Source organism: Miscanthus floridulus, chromosome 18 (genome assembly GCF_019320115.1).
Source record: "Miscanthus floridulus cultivar M001 chromosome 18, ASM1932011v1, whole genome shotgun sequence".
NCBI classification, from domain to species: domain Eukaryota; kingdom Viridiplantae; phylum Streptophyta; class Magnoliopsida; order Poales; family Poaceae; genus Miscanthus; species Miscanthus floridulus.
The window spans coordinates 107,036,842-107,047,010 of record NC_089597.1 but is presented as its reverse complement, the minus strand read 5'-3'; positions in this window follow the sequence as shown (position 1 = coordinate 107,047,010).

Genomic DNA, 10,169 nt, shown 5'->3' with positions numbered 1-10,169 from the left:
GATGTTTATTTCAATTCCGCTGTTTAAATTCCGCACTCTGAACTTGGTATTGTAATAATGTATTTCCGAGAACTCTTGTTGTATGAAATGGACTAAGTATTGTAAACTCGTTCTTATTATTGAATTCTGGATGAAAAACGTGGATTGTTCGAGTTCTCTCTTGGGGTGTGCTCGACGGAACTATCCAATATAGCCAACTTTCGGGGTGCTTAATGTGTAGCGGAAGACGAGCGCTTCTGAAGGTGTGTTATTTTGGACGGTTCTACCATAAATTGGCTCCATGCATTTGTGTTAGGACCCAGTGTGTGCTAACATCCCTTGGAAAACATATTTGTGAAATGCTAACTCATGTACACAAGTGCTGGAAACTTGGTGGAGTTAACACATTTGCACAAGGGATGAAGAAAGGAAGAGAAGGGGTTCTCTAGACTAGAACCGGATGGTGGTGCTGTGGGCACCAGACGTGTCTGGTAGCTAACCCCAGGTGCGGGCCAGAATGCTTGCTGCACCGGACACTGGCTTAGGGAGCAACCGGACACGCCCGCGTCACTATTCACCATCAGGCAAACAGAGGCAGGCTGACCGGACGCTGCGCCCGGATGCACCCTATGTAGTTTTAGCTGCTCTCTGTCTTGAGAAATAATTCTTTGGATGCGACGCAAAGTCCAGTTGTGGTGACCAGACGTGTTCGGTCAAGCTTGAGCGGCTTTGGGAGCTCTCTGCTTAGTGACCGAACGATGGGAGCGGTGAGTCCGGTCAGTGATCGGGCGCTAAGCTATAGTGGTAGCCATTGGACGCCAACAACTTCTTTCAATCGGCTAGTGACACATGTCCACAGGCAATACACTAGACATGGCTGGGTAGCATCTGATGCCCCTTGTAGTGCATCCGATGAGAGCGCAGATTGTTGGGGTAAGTTGGCAACGTCTCTTTGAGCCTTGGGGGCTCTATCAAAATGTGTTGGCCAGCTCTTGCTCACTCTCTGGCTCTCTAACTCATTGATACATCTTGTGAGCATACTCCAACACCTCCCACTCATCTAGACTTTGATTTGTTCATCCAAAGTGAGATTGGGAGTGATCTTAGTGCATTTGCTTAGAGTTTGAGCATCTAGTGGCACTAGAGATCATGTGAGCTGTGGGATTGCTTGTTACTCTCGGTGGTTGCCGCCACCTAGATGGCTTGGAGCAGTAGAGGAGCTTTAGCACGAGTTGGTGATTGTTCGTGACCACTCCCGATGACATTGTGAGGGGTTCTTGGGCTTATTCCCCGGTGGAGCGCCAAAAGTCATTCTAGCAAATTGCTCGTGTCAGTGAGTACCCTCATTTGTGTAGTTTCTTGTGGTGCCTTTGTGTAAGGCTAGGCTTGTGACGCCTATTAGCTTGCGAATCACCAAGTGAACGGTTGACATAATGGGAACTAGCTTGCCGGCAAGCAAGTGAACCTCGAGAGAAAAATTATGTGTCAATTGGCACTTTGATTTTCACTTGGTATTATTTGATTGTCACTTGTCGGATCGGTATATATCCATTCTATCCCTTGCGTTTACATTATTTGATATACTTGTATAGCTAGTTAACTAGAGTAGAATTTAGTTGAGTAGCTAGTTGTTTTAGTTGTTTAGTTACTTAGCTAGCTCAACTAGTTTAGTTGTAGTGACATAGCGATCATAATTCATTAGTGGTGATTGGATAGGTGGCTTGGAACCTTATTAGAGCTAGAGCAAAACTTGTATTTCGCTATTTAGTTATCTAACCAAGTGCTCTAGTGTTTTTTAGAAATTTTTATTAGGCTATTCACCCCCTCTAGCCATTTTTATTAGTCAATTATCAAATCTAGTCATTTGAATATTAACAGCAGGTTGACCCTTTCTCTAGTGCCTCCCCGATGGGCAACATCGGATAAATCTATAGCCCTAAAAACCTTTCTGTATAAGCAACCCGAGAGCTCCAGGGCACCACCGGATAAGTGCAGCGAGTCCCTAGGACCAGCACTGGAGCAAGCTTTGCTCCTTTTTAATTTTCATGCATGTGCACCGATGATTGCCACATGTCCCCTGGTGGAGCGCATTCTCCGGTGTTGCTAAACATCCAAGCAACGGAAAATATGGCACAATGCCCGTTCGACAACAGTGAACAGTTAGACCAACAGGGTTTGCCCTTAGCCTATTCTCCGGTGACCCGACTCTTGGGGCACCGAATAAATCCGATGAGGGTAAAAACCCTGTCCAAGTCTTCTCTCAAATGCTTTTCAAATATACTAACTCCAATTGTGTTCCAACTTGAACAGAACTCCTTTAAGCATTGAGTTAGCTTTTCAAAGACAGTTTTCAAAGCATTTTCACTTAAGCCAAGCCCATGGCACACATTCAAGAGTGTATCTCACCTTCCATCTTTTCTTAAACTAACAACAACATGTACACACAATAGCCACCTATTTAAGCCGAGTCAATTTCCTATCAATTTTTCATACAAGATCAATCCTTTATTGCACTAGCATTTGTATGGGTATAATTCATTTGCTTTAAGGTTGAACTAAGCCCAATTAAATCCAATGAAAATAGCTAGCTCATTATCATTGTCATGAGGATTACACAATAAATTATGTGTCCCATTGCAACATACGGGTATGTTTGCTAGTAATATTAAAAGTGGTCAATTTCTTTCTTTGATCTCCCACTCTATCTCCCCGTCTGTCCATTCCTCACTCCTTTTTTGTCCATCCGTCGTCCTTCACTGTCATTCTTCTCACTTTGAGTTTTGAGGTGCAAAGCCTTCGTTGGTACCTTACCACTCATGTAATGGAGTGGAAATCCAATCCCATGTGCATCGCATCATGCGTGTGGGCATGTGACTCGCTTTATATATTTCTTAAACTTACAATAAGTGTATACAGTAGACAACCATTTAAGTTGAGTCAATCTACTACCAATTTTCCATGCAAGATTAATCCTTTATTGCAGTAGCATTAACCATGGGCCTAGAAAATTATATATTATTTTTAAAGTTTAATTTGGTCAAGTCTAATTAAATACAACAAAAATAGTTAGCTCTCATTATCATTGGTAGGAGCACTAGTGCAACAAATTGCACTTACTTTATCACCGCATCACTAGATCTAACACATATGCATTGTTAGCTCTCACCTAATGGCACTAGATAACCATATTTACCAAAGACTTCCCCTCTTTATATAGTATGACTACCTATCCTAAACTCGGGAATTCTCTTCTCTACAACACCTTGGCCAGTAAAAGCAAAGCCCTACTAGGTTATGCCTTTGCCTTCGGGCTTGCCTCCATTTTCATCAATCCGTCATCTCCATCTCCATGTTGAGTACTTTACCTCCATGGTCCTTGTCACCACTTCTCATGGCCCAACTTCACTTGTGGACTAAGTATCTATTCATCTCACATTAAAATCATTAGTCCACCTGATATTATCACTCAATTACCAAAATCAAATTAGGACTTTCGCTAGAGTTTCTAACAGCTAGTAGCCTCTTCACCCTCTATATAAGTGCTACCCCTGGTTCATTTGAAGCTGCTCTTTAGCCCAAACTAGCTAGCACTTAGAGAGAGAGGTCTGTGAAGCAATTGGAGAGCTATACCCAAACCAAGAAGTGAGATCAAGTGTTAGCTCGGAGTGTTATTGGTGTTCTTGCTTGAGTTTTCTAGAGTTGAAGCTTAATTGAAGACTTGTTACTCTTAGATGGCCTGGAGAAGCACTTGGTGACCTTCCTCGAAGGAGCTATTGTGAGGAGATAATATATACATCGTCATTGAAGTATAGACAACGAAACTTAAAATAACTCGTCAGAGATAAGAGACAATACATATAGAGAGAGAATATTCATGCGATGGTTCTCTGAATAAAAGTATAGAGTTTAAAGTTTAGAGTGACCCTTGAACTAGACCTGATCAAATATCGGGTCGAACTAGAAAAAATGGTCAGGTAAATATATCTGTTCTAAGTCTGACCCGATTTTACTGTGGGTCGGTCAGGCAAAATTTATTTTTTTCTACTTTTGGTCGCGTTTTTCGAGCTTCCCCATTAGGTACTTGGGTCTACCTTTGTCTGCGACTCATCTAGGAAAGGTAGGCTTTCAGCCTCTTGTGGACAAGGCAGCCGGAAGCTTGGTAGGATGGCGTGGCCGGAACCTCACAAATGCAGGCATGGTAACTTTGACAAAAATTGTCCTCTCATCGCAACCGGTATATTTTCTCATGGTCACTAATGCTCGTAAGGAGGTTCTACAGACCATTCATGGTTATAGGAAGCGCTTCTTGTGGGCCGGAGATGAGAGCTTAACTGGGGCAAATGCAAAGTTAATTGGCCCACGGTTGGATGACCAATGGATCTTCGTGGCCTTGGGGTTCTAGATCTTGAGAAATTTGCAAGAGCCCTGCAGCTTCGTTGGCTATGGCAAGAGTGGGCATGTACAGAGAAGCCCTGGGTCAGCTTGGGAAACTCCTGTTCAGACATAGATCGTCTCTTGTTCGTGGCATCCACAACGATATCTATTGGTGACAGGGCAAAGACTTCCTTCTGGCATGCAGCCTGGGTTCAATGTCGGCATCCCAAGGATATTGCCCGTGCTATTTTTGACATCTTGAGGAAGAAATATAGGACATTGAACGAAGCATTTGATGACCACATATGGATAAAAGGCATCAACCTGCATGCACCAATTATAATTGTCCATCTGAAACAATTTGTAGAGCTATGGTCCATTGTGCACGCAATAGTTCTTTGGCAAGGAACAGAGTGTTAGTTGATCTCCACCAATAGGCCCAACGGCCTATTGGGCCCTTGTCTCTGCTCCCTGATCGGGGGAGCCCAACTCTAATACGGTTGGTGGGCCCCTGTCGCATAGCACATATAAAAGGTAAGGTGGGGATCAGGACTCAGGTTACGAGGTTGACCAGAGCCGCCACACCCACCAAAATAAAACCATAATCCGATCTAAAGGCCGTGCTGCCAGCGACGGGATGTGCCTCAACCACCACCGTCGCACCTCTATAGGGCCACCACTGGACCAAGTCAGTACCACTACGGTCACCACAGCGTCACTGGATCTTCACTGGGTCGCTGGTGATCATCTCCACGGCGCTGGACGTCTGCTGCACCGACGGCATCGACGTCTATGCTTGCCAATGCGCTAAACAGAGAAGGTGAGGAGCCTTCCCACCTCTACGGGTTACACAGAGGTACGAATCTACGTTCCTAACAATGGTATCAGAGCCGGTTGCCTCTGTGTAATCCTAACCCTAACTGGGTAAAAGAAGAAAGAAAAACCACCGCCACCGCGCGGGGGGGGGGGGAGATGATAGCACCGTTGTTCTACATCGGTGCACGGCAAGAACAGAAAAGATCCACTCGAATCAGAGAAGAAGAAGAAAAGAACAAGATCCATTCGGATCAGAGAAGAAGAAGAAAAGAACAAGATCCATTCAGATCAGAGAAGAAGAAAAGAACAAGATCCATTCGGATCAGAGAAGGGGTTCACTAACCCTAACCCGCACAGAAAGCTCGGGAAAGAAGAAGAGTGGGAAAAGAAGAAAGCCATTCGGATGAACTCCAAAAGAGAAAAGTAATCAAAGAAAAGAAAAATCCAAAGAAAAGAACAAAGAAAAGGGGTGGGCACACGAACCCTAACCCTAATCGGTCAAACAAAGAAAAACAAACAAGATCTAGATCCGATTGGGGAAGAAGAAGAGAAAAGAACAAGGGTCGGAACCCTAACCCTAATCCCCACCTTTGATTCGGAAAAGAGAAGTTCAATCCAACTCGAAAAGAAGAAGGGAAGAAGAACAGGGGCTGGAATCAAACCCTAACCCTAGATCCCCTTTTCGGGTGAACAAACGAAAAGAAAAGAAATAAAAAAAATAGAAAACCGAACCGGCCCTTTGCCGGTGCGGGAGAAGAAGAGCCGAGCCAGGTGGGGGCCATGGCCAGGCTGCTCGACGGTGGCGCGCTCACCCGCTAGGGAGCGTGCACGCCAGCGAGGGGGCCGGCGACGGCGCCGGGGCTCGCTGATCGCTCTTGCCGTCAAAGCTCGCTCGTTCGGTGACTGCTGCGGCAGCACTAAGGAAAGAAGAGAGAGAGAGCAATGAGGCAAAGAGAGAGAGAGAGACCGAATGAAAATGACCTAGGGTTTTGCTCGGGGTTGCGCGGCATCGCGGTTTTATACTCAGCGAGATGCGCGCTCGGCCGTCGGATCAAGACGGACGGTCGAGATTGGATGGGCCAACTCGAGGCCCAGGCGGGCGCGTGCTGCCGAGCCACTTTGCCGGCCCAGGCCCAGGTTGCGGCCTGGGTGCGGCCTACACGCACGCGGAGAGGCGGGCCGAGCCGGCTTTTGTCGGTTTTTGGGCCGAGAAAGAAAGAATGAGCCCACATTTTCTGTTTTTCTTTTTTAGTAAATTGAAAAATGGAAAATGGCTCAAAAGAAATAGAGAAAATAGAATTTCAATGGTTTAAAATTTCTAGTAAAATTACACCAACGTGTTATTTTTCCAAAAAGTAGACATGAACCAGAAAAGCTTCTGAAAAATAGATAATGAATTTTCTTTTTCATGTTTCTTCTTTTTCCAGTAAATGTTTATTTCCTGGAAATTGATTAATGGGTTAAAGAAAATGGAAAAGAGAATTTCCCTGTGGGTAAAATTCAAGAAAAGAAGAAGTTTTTCCACAGCTAGAGAAATTGTTTATTCTCTAGTTAATTTGTACCAACGTGGTATTTAATTGGAGAAAAAGAAAGTTTTTCCGCTGCTAAAGAAATTATTGATTCTTCAGTTATTTTGAACCAATGTGGTATTTAATTGGAGAAAAAGAGTTTTGATAAAATTATGATGTTGTTATTTTCTGACCAACGTTGTTAATAACAATATCGTAATGTTAATGATTTATGCATTAATTCTACTTCTGCTCAACGGTGATGTAGAATTAGTGTATAAGAATAGATGTTAATTTTAATGATTTATGCATTAATTCTACTTCTGTCCAATGGTGATGTAGAATTAGTGTGTAAGAACAGTTGTGAAAGTTAAAGATTTATGCATTAATTCTATTTCTGCCCAACGGTGATGTAGAATTAGTGTATAAGAATAATTGTATGTTTTGATTTTGACCAATGTTGGAATCAAGGCATGCAAATGGTGTTATTTTTATGTTAAGAAAAGTTTTGACCTGGTTTTCATCTTGTCTAAGGTGGGCTAGGTAGTCACCTCACTGTGTTCCACTGAGATTGTGGCACCGGTGAGGGAGACAGAAGAGAATAATGCCACTTGGGCAACTAAAGAAAGGGATTTTGAATTCCAAAAGATGTCCTATGACTTTTGAGTTTTGAGCATAGGAAGTGGGTCACTGCCAACAAGAGATGTTTGGCTATGATAAAGAACATGATTGAACCTATAATTGTGGGCTTAATCCCAGTATGTGACACGGTCACTGAGTACCTCGATAGAATAAAGAGTCAGTTCACTGGCTCTTCAAAGACATATGGCACCCAGCTGATAAAGCAGCTGGTGACAAAAAGTTAATCTGGAAATGGTGGTATAAGAGAGCTCATGACGCGTTGTCGAAATTATGGCACTATCGTTCAAGCCATATTTCGAGGGGGGGAATAGAAAGACTAGTTAAGAGTGATATTCTTCCTCCATTAGAGCTCTCAGATTAAGAACAATGCAGAGAATGCATAAAAGGAAAGTATATAAAGAAAGATGACAAACGAAGCATAGGAATTTTACAGATTATTCACACAGACATCTGTGATCAGCTTTCGTATAAAGAGTGTTGATGGTTATGATTCATTCATAACATTCACAGATGATTACTCCCATTATGGCTAGATTTATCCAATCAAAGAAAGAACAGAAACATTGGATAAATTTAAGATATTAAAGATTAAGATAGTCAGGTCTGACAGTGGGGGAGTACTACGGTCGGTATACCCTAAAAAAATGGCATAGTAGCCCAGTATTCTATACCGGGTGAACCTCAGTAGAATAGAGTAGCTAAAAGAATCAATCGTACCCTGATGGATATGGTGGGCAATATGATAAGTTACTCCACCTTACAGTTGAGCCTGTGGATGGAGGCGTTAAAAACCTCATTCATATTCTCAAAAGAGTACCAAGTAAATTGGTGCCCAAAACACCATATGAGTTGTGGACAGAAAGTGTACCCTCACTAAACCACTTGCGTGTGTGTGGGGGAGCCCTGCTGAGGCTAAAGTATTTAACCCAAACATTGGGAAGTTAGATCCCAAAACAATAAGGTGCCATTTCATTGGCAACATAGAAAAGTCAAAATGTTTTCGTTTTCCACTATCTAGAGAGACATACAAAGTTTGTGAAAATGAGACACGCTATTTTCCTAGAGGATGAAAAGATGAGGGGGAGCATGGTAGCTCGAGAAATTGTCCTTGAAGTGAAGCGGGTGTATGCGTCCACTCCAATGATTCATGAGCCATTTTTCTCACTACCTGCTATAGCTGCACCGACAGTGCTAGATACTGTGGTGCCAGCACCTGTTGTTATCCCACCTGTGGCAACAATGAATGACGATGAGGAACCTGTTCCTTAGGATCCTATAGAACCTATTGCCACACATGAGGGGGAGCAACAACAGCCTCAAACAAAAGTTGTGCCAAATGTGGAGGCCCCTAGAAGGTCTCAAAGAGTTAGAAAATTAGCTATTTCTGCTGATTATGAAGTGTATAACACTAAGGAATTTCAAATGGAGGATGATCCCACCTCATTTGAAGAAGCCATGAGAAGTGATCATTCATCAAAGTGGCTTGAGGCCATGGAAGATGAAATGAAATCGATGAATGTCAATAAAGTTTGGGATTTGGAAATAATTCCTAAAGAAGTCAAAATAGTAGGCTATAAATAGGTCTACAAGACTAAACATGACTCTCAAGGGAATATAAAGACATATAAAGTGTGACTTGTGGCAAAAGGCTTTATGCAAAGAGAAGGGACTGATTACAATGAGACCTTTTCTCTAGTCTCATGTAAAGTTTGCTTCAGAATCATAATGGTATTAGTGGCACATTACGATTGAGGATTACATCAGATGGATGTAAAGACGACATTTCTCAATGGAGACTTGGAGGAAAATGTTTACATGGCACAACTGAAAGGTTTTGTCATGGAAGGAAAAGAACGAATGGGATGCCACCTAAAGAAATCCATTTATGGAATAAAGCAAGCTTCAAGACAGTGGTATTTGAAGTTTGATCAGTCAATAAAGAATTTTGGGTTTTAAAAGAGAATGTAGAGGACAATTGTGTCTATGCAAAGTTTAAGAATGGGAAGTTTATCTTCCTTGTCCTGTATGTGGATGATATATTACTTGCTAGTAGTGATGTCAGTCTACTACAGGAGACGAAGAAGTTTTGTCCTCAAAACTTGATAGGAAAGATCTTGACGAAGCCTCGTTCGTTTTAGGGATCGAGATTCACCGAGATAGAAGAAAAATGGTATAATGACTGTCACAAAAGGCATACATGGAAAAGATCTTAAAAAAATTCAGTATGCATAAATATAGTCCCTCACCTGCTCCTATAGTCAAGGGCAACAGATATGAGGATTTTAAATGCCCTAGGAACCAATATGAGCTCAATCGATAAAGTGAAAGTGGTTTCATATGGTTCAACTGTCGGAAGCTTGCAACATGCTCAAGTATGTACGTGCCCTGACTTGGCATTTGTTACCGGGTTTTACTTGGCAGATTCCAGAGCAATTCTGGAATAGAATACTGAAATTAGTAAAGAAAGTCTTGCATTTTTTGCAAGGAACGAAAGGCCTCATGATGACATATAGAAGATCTGATTCACTCTACATGGTGGGATATTCAGATTCTAATTATGCGAGAGTGAATGCATATCCAGACGTGGATTTTCTATCATTTCGCAAAGGGGAGCTATTTTATGGAAAAGCTCAATGCGAACCGTCAATACATCGTCCATAATGTATGACAGTTTGTAGCGTGTTATGAGGCAACGGGCAGGTGAACTGACTAAAGAAGTTCATACCCGGTTTGAAGGTGGTTGACGACATCTATAGACCACTAAAGTTATACTGCGATTATAATCTGGCAGTAAAGGATGCTCACAACATAAGTCAAGTGGTGCTGCCAAACACATTGACATAGAGTATT